Raw genomic sequence first — 14,465 nt, forward strand, 5'->3', positions numbered from 1 at the left:
AGTTGCTAAAAAATTTCATTTGAGTTCAGTGATGGCAGACTCAGGTCTAGTATTATAATACTTCATATCAAATGGCATAAATTCATTTAATATAGGATTTATCTAGTGCTCCTTGTAGTCTTTTAAAGAAAGATTTAGACAGAGCTTTTAATTCATACTGATTTTCTTTTTTAGAAGAAGTCGAATTTTTCATCATGAAAAATTCATATATATTACACTAATTAAGAAGTGTATGCACCAGATCTGTCTAGACATAATTTTTGTAGGTTTTTTTCTCCTTTCTTTTCAGCCTCTCTTTCCTCTAGTGCAGAATTTTTGAACTGGATCCTTTCAGAAGGGAGTAATTTCTTTACAAAAGCTTAGGTGTTTGCACAAGCTGGGTTTTAAAAAACATTTTTAATCTACCTTATTATTTTTCATATCCTATAGCAATATATAATAGCTTTTATTAGGATCGTTACAATGTCTTTTTAAATCCCCAAATAACACTTGGCATGTCAGGATTATGTATAAGCATAACCTTTTTTTTGAGCATGTCTGGAAATCACAAGGAGCCTGATGGACACTTATTTTTCACAGGCTGCTGTTTTAACCCCCCTAAGGCAATCGAAGAGAGCTTGCAGTAGTGTATGTAATGTGAATAATTTTGGATGCATTTCTTTTTCATTTCTCTAAGATGCCTGTAAAAGAGTCTGGCTTCTGGAGCTTCTCATCACCTGCTTTCTGCAATCCCAGCCCATTTGCTGTGCCTTGTAAGGGGCACCTGAAATCACTGGTCACATTTGAGGGTAGTCCTAAAAAGGTTAGAATGACTTTTTTTTTTTCCCCAGTCATTTTTTCCTGTCTGTCAGCCTCATACTGCTGTATTGGAATGGAAAGGTACAGAAGAAACAGGGCTCACTGCTTACATACCTGTTTGTTTGTTAATTTGGTACTTTGAATTTTAAATTTATAGCTATAAATGATGCTTAACTGCAAGAAGAATTTACATAAATACACAATTTCTTATTTCCCTACTCTTAATGCTTTCAAAGCAAAGTGATATCCATATTTAAAGTACATGTCATAGCTTCAGTAGAAGTTTTGGCATGGATGCATGTATTTTCAGGGTGGGTCTTTGGTCTTTTTAATGCAGGAAGTGAGACTGGATGTGCACAGTGATCTCCTTAAACAGTGTCAGTGTTTATTACAGAAATAAAATTACAAATTTTGGGGGAAAACAAACTCTCTATTTCTAATTAACTTCTGTTCAGAAGCTAATTAAACAATAGCAAACAATCTTTGAATGGATTTTGAATTTACAGAAACTTCTTTATTAGAATAGAAACAAGCATGGATGTTGAGCAGATGCTGGTGGGTGTGTTTGAAGAGCTAGAGATATAGACTTGCATGAGGGTACTTAGAGAAGTGTATATGTACAAGAGCAGAAAGAATACTGCTGTAACTTCATTCCTAATTAACCTGTTTTTATAGAATATTATGTTTATTTTTAGATCTGAGAGCAACTCCTGTCTCTTCTCTGATGAGAAATGCTATGTGGGACAAAAGGGAAAGTCGACTTCAGACTTATTTCTCTCTACAAGTTGTTTTGCATTTATAAACAATGACATTTAATACAGCAAATGTGTGAAGGGAGGAAATGAGCAGTGTTTTCCTTGTGTTCCAGTGTCTGTATATCAGTTTGGTGCCTAAAGTGTGCACTGAAATACCACAAAAATTGAAACATTCAAATCACAGTCTCAAATCACCGATTGTGTTAAGGTTCAGTGTTTGCTGGTGGAGTGTGCAGGGCATGGCAAGATTGTGTTAGGCTGCCTAGAGATAACAAAACTATACAGGTAAATGTTTAGTAGATTCACTGGAGCTGGTACATGACTATTTACTGGCACTTCCATCCCTGAGAGGCCTTGAGAGGTTTCATCTCAAAGTGATGCACTTTACAGAGGGTCAGAGTCTGCTGCCTCTGATGCAAAGACCTTCCCTTGCCTGGAGCAATGCTGCTGTCCTCTTCTGGGGTCTTGGTGGCTCCCTGACCCTGGTGTACTACTTCAGCAATCTGACAAACTGGCAATAGAATGAGGTGGTTTTGCTCAACCTGGTTCTGATCTAGTACAAGTTTTGTTAGAGATGGAATCATTTCCCGGGGTCATCAGTCAAATATCTGATAGCAATTGGCCTCATCCAGAAATAGAGGAGAAAAACTCCTTTTTTCTTTCCCTTGTTGGTGCAGGATAGGCTATCAGTGTCCCTATAATGTTCCCTCGTGGATTAAGTACTGCTCCTCTGTAGATACACCAGACATCAATCTTGCCAGCAAAGAAGAGAAACATCTCTGAGCTGGCCATCAGTTCCTGAGTATATGCTATCATCATTTCACTCTTGGGAGATGTGACATCTGTCATTTTTTCCTGTGGGATTTGTGGACTATTGAGTGTTGAGAGTGACAACTGCTTCAGTGAGCCTGGCAGCATTGATCTGAGCCTGGAGAGTCCTCATGGCTTTGCTGAGGTGACCTTCTCTCAGGGTGGGCTTGGCAAAGGAATCTGCAGCTTCTCTACCTTCTATGTCGTTATGAACCTGCCTTTTTTCTCCCGTGTGCTGACAGCTCGTTCATCTGAAGGGAGGGCACACATTGATATTCCAGTGCAGCTCTTCAGCTGCTGGAGGTGTTGGTACATCACAGGGATCTGTGGGAAACCCTCCCTTTTGTGTGTGTGTGGGTTCCAGCCTTGCCCACGGAGCCACTGGCAGCAGCCAGATCCCTGTGTGCATCCTGCACCCACAGCCTTGGCAGGGGCGTACATGGCTAACAAACCTCCTCAAGTGATTTCCTAAAAGCACTTTTTAAAGTTCCTCCCAGATAAATTCCTTAAGATTAAAAATATATGGCTTGTAATAATGTCTCTATCTATTTTGTATGAGGTGGTACATAGCTCTATTTGCCTGCTAAATGCTGCATATTGTTTAAAGGGTGTCTTGTGCTTTTTCTTATTGATTAATCTAAAATACAAATTTACAATTGATTCTCAAGTCTTGGATGCTGCTGAAAACCTCTGCTAGGAATAGATTTATATAGATGATATTCACTGCTGTTTCCAGCACATGGAAATATACTGAAGCACTATTTTTAGATGTTTTATATGCAGTCAAAAGCTTTTTGCTCACCCTCTCACCCGTACTTTTATTTCTTGCAGTTTGGAGAGTTTTGGATTAAAATAAAGGGAAAATTAGGAACAACAATCAATTTACCCTTAGCCTTACAGTCCCTTATTACAATTGCTAATTTATCAGTGTGTAGGTACCTCTCTTTTGTAATGGATATTGAGGATAATTTTAAATGCAACTTTTAAGCTTAGCCAATTTACATAGTACTCTGGGAGATTAGTTGCTTCTGCATAAAGAGCTGTGTGCATTTCAGGGATGTTCTAGAGCCCTCTTGTGTGGCTTTTTGAATGTTTGTTATAATAATAATTGATTTCCTTAGCAAGGTGTTGACCTCTAAATAAGTATTGCAGATTCAAGCAGGCAAACTTTGGAAAATTGCTTGGAAGTCTTTGGTTGGAGCAGTTTTTCTCAACTCACAATTGTATTGTGTTTGAAAGATTGGGTTGGGATCCAGGAAGACTGTTGGATTTTACATTCTGTGCAAGCTGTTTCCATGCTTCTGAGTTTGGGGTGCTTTGGTTCTGGTTTGCTGTTGTTTTGGGTTTTTTCTGCACTCAAATGATCTTCAGTGAAACAGAAGCTGCATTTTCCTGTCTTCTGTCCTTCCCTTCTACCTCTGTATATTTACTTCCCTTGTTTTTTTAAGCCATTAACATCACTAGCATCAGGACAGAAAATGTGAGAGCCACTAAATAGGATTATGTTAAAATGATGATTTAATTGAGCTCTTACACAGGATAAGAAGATTGTCCTGTTTTGCTGAACTGCAGTTTATGGAGGTCCTTGGCAAGAGGAAGCCAAGTTGCTTTCGGCATTCATTAACACCAAATCCAAATCACCGCTGAATTTGTTCAGCAGGAAAAGTAACAAATAGAGGAAAAGCAGAGTCCATGATTTTAAGTGTATTTATATTTGCAAATATGTGTTTTCCTGTAATTCAGAGGCAATTCTTCCCACAGGACAAAAATTCTTGTTTTTTTTTTTTCCCCTTTATATTAGAGTTGAAATGATCCTATGAAACATTTGCTGGCATGACAAAATCCCGCTCTTGAAAGTAGGACAGGAGACATTTTCCACTTTCTACAGATCAATCTTTTTGTATAACTCAAAGCAATTGCAATCTTTTAAAAAAGGATTCAGGTACTGAGTAAAAATTACATAGTAAGTGGAGTTTTAACTCTAGTTGTAACCCAGTTCCTGCTAGTTTTTACTATATAAAGAAAAAAAATCCATAGAATTATGACCCAGCTCTTGTATCGCCTCTGCCAAATATTACCTGGTAGGCCAATTTTAAAAGAAATACCCAGGCCTTGCAATATATTTATTTCTGCCATTTAAGTTTCTAATTTAATTTTAGATTTGTTTATGTAATCAGATATATTGGATTACTGCTGCTATTAAGTCCTGTATTTAGTTCAGACTCCCATCTTTCTGAAGGAAGAAAATGCTGCAGGAATGTAAAATAGTTCAAATAATGTGGAATACAAGCCTCTGGGAGTAGATGCATGTCTTAATACTGAGAGTATTTGTAAAAGAAATCCTAAATACTTGCAGTTAGCAAGACTCTTTTATTCAGGTATAAGTACAGCTTTTTCACTGCAGAAGCTGTTAATTTCTCTTGGTGTGAACCCACAAAGAGAGCTTCTGCCAGCACTGATTTCTCCAGAAGGTTGGCTCAATTTTTATTTAAATCCTGGAACACGTAGAAAAGAATGCTGAAGTCTGGTAAACATCTGTGCTTTTACAGAAGGCTTTATGCATTAATTGACTTATTAATTCAACTAATGGGGAAAAGTGTAAAAAATGAACAGGGAAATATATTAACCAGCAAAAGTCTGATGAGTTTACATTGGCTAGAATGACAAATGTGTTTTTGGACGTCTTTCTGCTGTAACCATCCTAAACTTCAGTGGACAAAGTGCAAGTCAAGTATGGATGATTGGAATTGAGGAATTTCAGCAGGCTCCTCCTACTGCTGTGTTCCTAAAATGCCCCTGTAGGCCTGTCTTGGCACTTGAGTTGTTTTCCATCCTTCTCCTGAAACAGTATTTTATATGCCTTGCTTACAGGTGTGCCCTGTATGACTGACTATATGTAGTTATATATGTTATATATCTGTTTTACTTTGCTATTAAGGCTGAGATGCAGCTTTAAATCAAAAGTAGCCAGTGAACATGACTAACTTCTCTAGCATTTGTTGCATAGGCTGTGTCTATTCTTTCTTTAACCAGATGGAAGCTAGTCCATACTGTGGTTATCAAATTTTGAGTTATTTAACCTAATATATTTAAATAAAAAAACTTTTTTTTTTTTTAATGGTGCACATAACTGCTAAGAGTGAAGTAAATAACATTTTCTGTAATTGCAGTTATTGGATTTACAGGTAGTTTCTGCCTGTTTCAAAGAGAAGTATGAGTAAGGCTTTTAGAGAGGGTTGAAAGCAAGTGTGATGAATAGATAAAAGCAAAAGAAGTCAAAGATAGATTTAAATTGTATTTTAATATAGACTTTAGTAATATGGTAAAAATAGATATAATCATGAAACCTGACTATCTTAATACATTGCTGCAAGGCAGCTTTAATTCCAGGATTTCTTAAATGCTGATTATTTGTAACTGTAAAATTGTTATAGTATCCTCTTTTGGATATAATGTAGTGTGTCTAGTGTTTCCAAGGGGGAAAAAAGGAAAAAAAAATAGAGAAGAATATGTGAGAGTGATGAAAATGACTCCCAGGGAATTAGAAAATAGAAGGGAAATGCAAGTGAATAAAGGGCTAGTTAGGAGTAGGAACAAAATGCTGTAGGGTGAGAAAAGGGATAAGAAAACAAGCTGAGAAAAGGTGGCAATAAAGGATGTAATAAAATTATATCTGTTGCCTTTTGGAAGAAATCAGCTAGTTTAGTATGGGAGAGAATTAAGGGCAAAGGATAGAAAGGATTTGAGGATTAAGGACAAGGTGCTCAGGAGGAGATGTGCAGCAGGTGATGAAACCGGTGAGTGACGAGATGGCAGAAGGGAATGGAGAAAAGAGAATGTACTGAGATGGGGGAAAGTCCTGGCTGTGGGACTTGGGTGAGGGCAGCCAAGCCTCAGCTCTCATGTCAGTTTGCATGAGCTTGGCAGACTGAGCTCTCTGGTGGGAACAGAAACAAAACAAAGAATTTGGGGACAGTGTCAAGTATCTTGTGTGGTTCACTGCTGTCTGGTCCTACTTTGAGCAGAAGGTTTGACTGAAGTAGGGATGTGCCAACCTGTCTTGTCCTGGGAGTGAGGAATGAACTGCCTATGTACTCATGGAGAAGAGTGGTCAGAGCAGCAAGCAGTCTTTGGGGCAGTGCAGATAGTTGTGTGATGGGAAAGGACGTGGCTCAAATGAAGCTGATCTTGAGAGAAATGAAGCTGTGAATGTGGAGCTGTGGGAATGGGCAGCTGTGTAAATTCACTGTGGTTCGCTGATCACCTTGCAGAACTCAGGGAGGAAATGTATCTTCCTTTTTTCTCCTCTCATGCCTATCATCTTCAGTAAATCTGTGCCTTAATGATATTAAGGAGACATAAAATAGAAAATTGTATTTGAAATCAAATTAATGTCCTATTTCAGTGAATAAGATTGTTGAAACAAAGCTGCAAAACTCATAGGGACGCTACAATCACTAGGCAAAAATAAATCCACACAGAGCCGTATCCGTGTAGGTGGCTCTGAGTTTTTGCTGATGGAATAGACGTTCCTAAAGCAACAGGAGAGAGTTGGAGGATAGGTGGAAGTTAAGGGAAGTCTCTGCTGGAAAGGTGCAGTAGGAAATGGAAGGAGAAACAAAATTTGGGCACCAGTGAGCAGTGTGTCCTGTGGGGCAGGGAGAGAAGACCCAGGCTGACGCTTTTGGTTTTGTGGAAGTGTTTCTTCCAGGTTTGATGTTTGTGTGAATTTCATTCTGCCTGAATTACTTCAGCAATAGTTTTGGCCCGTTTTCTCTGCTCAGGTGTTTAATTTTTTAGTTCAGACCAACCACTGCTGAATGCATGAATAGAAACCATTCCTTTGGTGAAACTGGCAGAGAGAAAATTCAAAAAGATTATTCCTTTTGGTGTGGGAAGGGTTGTTAATCAGGGGCTCACCAGGAAAAGTGGTTCTGGATTCTTGTGGGCAGCACCACCAGAGAAACCAGACAACACTTTAAGTTGCATGTTGAAGCTCTGAAATATAGAATTAACTGATAATTTTCATAGGTCACGCTCTTTCCCATAAACCAAACTCATCTGCTCTCCTGGAGGGAGACAGAACAACTGGTCTGACTTCTCATTATCTCTTCCTATGGCGCTCCCTTATTGAATTACTGCCGGGTAGAGGCAGCAGATGCTCATCAAGCCCCTGCAGGACTCCTGTGTTAATTGAACTGTGATGGGGATGACAGCAGGGAAGGTCAGGATGATGGGACCAGTGATGTAACGTGAACTCCAGTAAGAACAACCTGCACGGGCAATTGACCTTGCTTAAATAGTGCCACAATGAGGTCCTTCAGCAGTTCATATCATTATGATTATTTTTTGTATCAATACTGCAACAGTGTCAGGGCCCCCTGTGCAAATCATATTACATTGTGTTCAGGGCAAATATATTTTTCACCCTAAGAGATAAGACTTTCCTATGTGATAAAATACAGTGAGGGACTATAGCCAGCAACAGGGGAAAAGGAATGGGAAAGGTAACAGAATTGCAGAATTCCTGACTAGATCTATGGTTTTACTCAGCTGGTTGCTCCAGCTGCTTTAAAGGGTAGTGTTATTCTTTCTAACTGCCCGTGTGACAATTTGGAACTTTTTGTTGCTGTCGTGCATAGTTGATCCTGGGGTGAAAGCAAGTGCACTTTTAAGTAAATGTGCAGGTATTATGAATGGGTTTTGATAGGAAACCCCACATTTTTACACCTGGTTCTGCAGCTCTTGCCAAGTGCCTGGCAATGCCTGAGTTTCGGGCACACATCCCAGGGCCAGGTGCTGAGCTGGAGCACGTGCCTGGTGCTCTTCCCTCTCTGGAGGAGGTGGTGGGATGTGCTGGTGTGGCACTTGGCTGCTGTGTGCATCTTCTGGAGAGGCAGATTATTCCTGGATACTGCCATGGCAGGGGAGAGGAGGTCTGGAGACCTTCCCTGGCGTCCCAGATGTGGCAGTGTGAGGAAGTTTGGCAAAAGGATTTACTCGTGCATTTCTGAAAATGAATTCCAGCTAAAAAGCAGATGCTGCTTTTCAGTACAAGCCTTATACCACTGCACTGTGTTTGTCTTGGTGAGTTGAAGTCTGTGTGGCAAATCAGTAAAAGCTGAATCCAGAGTGCAGTCAGTGTGTGTACATTGGCCTCTGTGTGTGTGCTCAGGAAGCAATTTTTAGAAGTTCTTTATACCAATATTTGGGGTTTTTAATATGTGTTTTAAGCCTTCACTGTATCTTTATTTTTTTATTTAAGCAATATAGTTTTCTTAACCCGTTTGTTACAGTGTCTGCCTGGGCCACTTAACATCAATGTTGCAAAGTAAACAGAAGGAAAATCAATGAATCAGGATTAAGGAACCACAAAACATTTTTGATTAATTTATTTTGACAAATCCAGCTACAATTATTTAAAATACGTGTTCTGGCTTGGGACCTGACTTACACAGGATTTTATTCCGTAGAAATGATGAAACCTTGGTTATAGGAGACTTCATCACAAGACTTCATGGATGGTGTTTGATAGGAAATGAAGAGGTACAGTGTCAGGGCTTGATGAACTCTGTAGAGCCTGTGTGTTCAGTGTTTGCCATGCATTGTGCTCTTTATTTTCTCCTTTCCTACAAGTTTATTCTTTGGTGCACTGAAATAAACTGATGGCAGAGGATGCATTGAAATAAACGTTTATTTCAGCACTTTGGAAATGAGTTTTTTTAAATGGGATCTATCTTGTAGATGTGTGTGTGTGTCTCTTCTTATTAACTCATTTAGGCCTGGGCTACAGCTAGGTAGTGCAAATGGCAAAATAGTAATGACTGCCTACAAATAGAGGTAGATCTTGTGGAAAAGAAATTATTCTTAGTGTGTGTGTGTTACAGCAGAAGGAAAATTATACATTTAAGAAGTACTGAGGGTGGCCTCTGCATGTTTGACTGGCTATTTTAGCCAAAGTCACCAGTGGTTAGAAGTTCAAAACTGAACCCCACATACTCTCCCCAGAACTGATTAACAGGCTAAATTGGTAATATTTTCTGCCTATTTGCAGTTGTTTCTTTGGTGAGGGGTTTGGGTGTGTGCATGCACCCAGTTGCTCTGGTTGATGTGTGGAAGTGTAGAATGTACCAATTTAAATTGGATGTAAGCTTCAGCTGCACCAGTCCTGTGGCAGGGAAGCAGATGGTCCTTCCCTGCTAGGCAGAGCTCAAGTCTTTGCTGAGCTCATATGCCTGGTGGTACTTGATTGTATTATTCTGACCTTGTGTTTAAGATTGATAAACTCTACATGGTGGCCATATTCCAGTGAGGAGAGAAAAAAGCCTCTGACCTACAGCCTGTGATGCTGTACTAATGTCAAATAATATAAAGTAATATCAGAATGCAGAAGAAAATCACTGCAGTAAAGGAATTTAATTTCTGAACTGAAAGCACTTCAATGGAAATGCTCAGGAAATCTGCCATTGTTCCAGCAGCAGAGGTTAGGAGGTTGTTTGTTCTTTTTTTGAAACTCTGCTGCCTTGTAATTGGCGACTTTGAACCTTTCTGTTGTTTTCCATGTGAATGGTCCTGCTGCTAAAGTAGGGACATGGCTCTCTACTGAGTCTGATTTCCAGGTTTGCCTTTTAAAGGAAAATAATTTCAAATACTAGTTTTCAAATGGTATTATACTGCTGAATGTGCATTATATGCAATGCTTTGCTAGTGAAGTGAGAGTAATCCTCTTTGAACAAAAACTTGCAATAGCATTTACTGAAATGGGGTTGGAAGTAGTGCCAGCTCCCTTTGCCTTTGTTTAATTGCAATTTAACAGTAATCCAAGATCTGTGCAACTGTGACAGCAATTCTTAGATACAGCTGAGTTTCAAAGGATCTTCAGTTCATCCATTGCCAATGATAAAAGCTACAGCAGAGCAGTGTATTGATAATAGACTCAAACTTTTCTCTATCCATTGAAAAATAAACAAAAAGAAACTTTTTTGTCCCTCAAAGCTATATAGTTTTGTTGTTACAGAAAGGATGTGCTATAATGTCAAGAAATCACTGAGCTTCCATGCTGTGTTCTGCTATGCTGGCTGAGAAGCCTGGCCTGAGGCATTCAGCTATAATGCATTAGGGTTGTATACATAACCTAGATAAAATAACCCCCCAAAATTATTTGTCCCCCAAAAAATGGGACTTTCTAAGTTTCTAAGGTGATTGTTGGTGTGTTGATGAGATGTTAGATTTGAGTTTCTGCAGCCTTTTTTATTTAATTAAATATATAAAAGTGCACGAGCAGCCTGAAAAGGTTACTTAAAAGTTGTTGGACACTTTCTGTGTTCTGCTGCTCAGAAAAAAAAAAAATCAATGCCTGAGTTCATGAGAGAAGCCTATTGACAGTCTTGAGCATTTTGATCTTAATTGCTCTGCACTTGTTCCTGCTGCAAGGGTATGATCATGGCCTGAAGAACATTTGTGAAGGTAAATTACCCTGCTTTGAGTGCTGAGATACAACACCAAAAGAATGCAGTTTGTAGAGGGAGATGTTGGGGAGCTTTTGGTTGTTGAGCATAATTTCTTCTGCTCTCAGTGGGCCTGGGGGCTGTAGGGGGCTGTGTCATGGACAGGATGGTGCCTTGCACAAACTCTTGAATCCTTGCCTTGGAAGTCTCCTGCCCTTCTGAGGGAGTGTAGATCGCCCATGTTTGTGTGCAAATGAAGTTTTGCTTCAGCTGTGTTTAACTGATCTCCTGAACCAGGTTCCTGGGAAGAGTTCTGCAAATCCCATTCACTTTATGTTCTTGAAAGTCAAGTGTGTTCCCGTGGAGTCCATTGGAACTACTCAGAGTGAAGGAGAAGTAAGAGCAGCATTGTTTAACAGAACAGTTCTGCTCCAGCACTGTTGTAATTAAAGTTGTTCTACTGATGGAAAGTCTATTCTCTGGTGTTTTCTTTAATGTAGTCATAATGCATCAGTCTGAGCTCCCTTGCTGGAACATCTTTCATTATAATCCACTTAGCTAAGTTTATAATTAAGCTTCTAAATTCAAACCTGCTTTTGTTACATTTTTAGGTTGTACAGAGACTGAAGGAGGAAAACTTGGGATTCGTGTTTTTTACCCCAAACAAGTAGATGTAAGTTAAGAAGCAATTAATTGGCACTACAGTAATTTCATATACTTGCTTTTAATTTCTCGGATCTTCTATAGCTTTGGAACAAGAATTGGATGCAATTGAATAGAAGAATATAGGAAAATAATTAATAGATTCTTACTGTTTTGACTATAGACATCTCTAAAATACTTAAACTTTCAAATATAAGTGGTGATGATACTGATGACTTATTGAGCTTTCTAGCAATGGATTATTGAGGAAGGTTGTTGAAGTTTGTATCTGAAGATGGACCATGAAATTTGTGTTGAGCTTTGCTGATTTGGAGGTTGTGCAGGATTTCTCCTACCCAAAGCAGGCTGGTTGAGACTGTCTGCTCATTGTTTGGAATGATCTTCTGTATGAAGATGTGTGAACACCAAATACTTTTTCAGGCATTATTTAGCCTTACAGTTATTGTAGCAAATTACCAGAGAACTGTGCAGGTTAATGTTTGGATTCCCAAGAAGTGACCACTTAGGACAAAAGTGCTGTCAGGCAGTTGTCAACCTCATGTATAAATCTCATTCATTCGCTCTGTATGTTTTTAACCAGGATTTTCTCAAGTGCTCCTGGAAGAAGAGCAAATATTCTCAGTTAATGTTTGGAGGTGAGGCAGTAGAGGTATAGAAAATCAAGCTACCATTCTCATATATGCAAAGTCACTCTGCTGAAAGCATGGGGAGCACTTGCAGAATCGAGTATTAGTGTCAGAGCATGACCTTAGGTGACATTTTACACAGGAAGTTTCTGACAGAGTTGGAAGTGGAGTGAACTTTGGGTACCTCTGCTTTAACCAGAAGACTGTTTCCCTCCAAATGTGTAAGGGGAGAAATGTGTAGGGTGTGTTTTAGATATGGAAGTGTAAGGGAAGTTTAGTGTAACTATGTTCATCATTAAATAAAAGACTGGGCACATAGGTACTTACATTTGAGTGCCTGTTCCTAGTTTGGCATATGTGATTGTCCAAACACTTCTGTTTTGTTATGCTGCATGCCTGTTACACTAGCATTTATGTTTTTTTGGAAATCTCTCCCCCAGGGATGGTCAGCAGTTCTTGTCTGTGGTGATCAGCCTTTGCTGCTACAAGCCAGGCATTCTGCTGCTTTAGAACAGAATAGAATTAGCTTTTTGGATAACAGCTTTCTGAATAAGCCAGGCAGACTTTATTTGACGATAAAGACTATGATATAAACATCCAGATTATTTTGGGATATCACATGCAATGGGTTTGTGTGTAATAGGCAAACAGTTGCACAGTTACTGCTTACATTTGTATTAAGAAAATTTATTCATGATTAAGGATGCTTATCTTTGTGCTAGACACCTGCCAAATGATTTATAGCCACACATATCATCTGTAATGGCTCTTCTTTTTTGTTGTTGCTATTCAAAGTATTTGGGATTATTCTGATTGCCTCATATGTTTTAAATGGAGAGAGCTACCCAGGTGTCCTTGTCAGCATTCCTATCTCATACCAAAAAGTATGTCAGATTTACCCATGATGGGAAAGGTCACAACTCCCAGAGAAGTCAGGGGGAATTGAACTGATGTATGACAAAGCTGAAATCATGTCTCAGGTTTGGATCAGTTAAAATTGATCTTTTTCTAAATTCAGTATTAAATATGTTGTAAATCCATGTTGGAGCAGAGCCAGGCTGAGCTTGCCTAAACCATAGAAATGGAGCAGAAGGACTGGAGAAACCCCTGTCCCATGGAGACCTGGAGAAAAAGAAAAAAAACCTGGTGCCTTATTGAACAGTGCATTATGTGAGAGTGTAGAGTCAAATTTGGACCATCAGTCTTTTGTTTTTCAGTGTTGGATGATTTTGAGGACTCTGATGTGTCTTGGACTAGCACAGTGCCTGTCACTCAGAAAAACCTGTCTTTGACTGCTCAGCAGTGCCTGGAAAATGGGAAAAGTTTCCCAGAGGCTTTTTCCCCTCTCTAGCTAAGCAGGGATTAGGCTGGAATTTGGCTGTTGGATATTCCATTGAGGTTGAAAATTAAATTAAATTTTGATCACTTCAGAAATAAGATAGCTGTATGCATCTTTACTTATTTCTAAGATTTTGTCACTGGAATGCCATGCTTTCAGCAGAAATGCAGGTTTCTAAAATAAGTTTGCTTTTCAAAACTATTTTTTTTAATTCTGTCATTAAGAGAATTAGCAGTGGATTAGAAAATGCAAATGCATGGTTGTGATCATTAGAAAACTTGCACGTGTCTTTTTCAAGACTGCCTGTATATTCCCAGTCATTACAGCTAATGATGATATCCTTGTTTTTCTAAACAAGATTCCATACAAGCCAAACAAAATGACAAGGATGCTTGTGGCTAATCCTCCAAATATCAAAATAACACCTCATTATTTCATTTCAAGAGAATCCATTAGTGCAAACTATTAATTGGCCAGGCCTGGATTATAAAGGATATTGACTAAATCCAGATAATTTTGGAAGAGCAAGATATTTTTCAGACTAAAGCACATACCTTGAACATATTTAGGAAATAATATGTTAATGTGAAGTTGGTGAGGCCCTGGCACAGGGTGCCCAGAGAAGCTGTGGCTGCCCCATCCCTGGAAGTGTCCAAGGCCAGGTTGGACAGGGCTTGGAGCAACCTGGGATAGTGAAAGGTGTCCCTGCCTGGGGCTTGGAATGAGATGAGCTTTAAAGTCCCTTCCAACCAAAACCATTTTATGGATTTATGATATTTAAGCAATTCCATGAATTTAATGACTAGTCTCAATGAAATAAAAATTTATATTTAAAAATGTTTTTTTTTCTCCCTTTTCATCTATGTTTGCCAGTTTACAGCTAGCCATGCTGACACATTTGGGAGCTGAGATACCATGTAACTAAATTTGATGTGAAGTGTTGGTGGCCTTCATAATGTAATTTATTCATGTTTCTGTAGATAGCATATGTTGCCTGTGCAATAATTTTTTATCGTATCAGGACAGA

General features: G+C 39.0%; 1 protein-coding gene across 1 annotated transcript in view; it reads left to right on the forward strand.

The window, feature by feature from the left end:
- THSD7B (thrombospondin type 1 domain containing 7B) overlaps positions 1 to 14,465 on the forward strand; it is a 297,727-nt gene that overhangs the window by 39,598 nt on the left and 243,664 nt on the right. Inside the window, exon 4 of the mRNA XM_053948041.1 lies at positions 11,422 to 11,483. The gene's annotated coding sequence lies outside the window, so the exon portion shown is untranslated. The remainder of the gene's footprint in view (positions 1 to 11,421; positions 11,484 to 14,465) is intronic.

This window comes from Vidua chalybeata, chromosome 7 (genome assembly GCF_026979565.1).
Source record: "Vidua chalybeata isolate OUT-0048 chromosome 7, bVidCha1 merged haplotype, whole genome shotgun sequence".
Lineage (NCBI taxonomy): Eukaryota > Metazoa > Chordata > Aves > Passeriformes > Viduidae > Vidua > Vidua chalybeata.